Raw genomic sequence first — 308 nt, 5'->3', positions numbered from 1 at the left:
CACCAGAGAGGGAGATTTCAATAACATAAAACCACTTGTTATTATAATAGAGCAAGTACACGTGTATTGTATTACATACTTTACATATTCTACACGCTTTACGCGAACCTTCGAGAAATCATTTCTGTTTTCATCTCTTTTTTCCCTTACTCATTCTTTCCCTTACACGGCGGTATTAAGCCAGTGCGTTTAGATATTAAAGTCTCATTCCATATATTTCACGTAAATCCAGTGCGATGGGTTTTCCGCTTAAAGAATGGTCCTCGTACTTCGTGTATGCTAATGAAATTTCCCCTTGCGGTTGTTCC

This window comes from Penaeus monodon, chromosome 15 (assembly GCF_015228065.2).
Source record: "Penaeus monodon isolate SGIC_2016 chromosome 15, NSTDA_Pmon_1, whole genome shotgun sequence".
NCBI classification, from domain to species: Eukaryota; Metazoa; Arthropoda; class Malacostraca; order Decapoda; family Penaeidae; genus Penaeus; species Penaeus monodon.
This window is presented reverse-complemented; position numbering follows the sequence as displayed.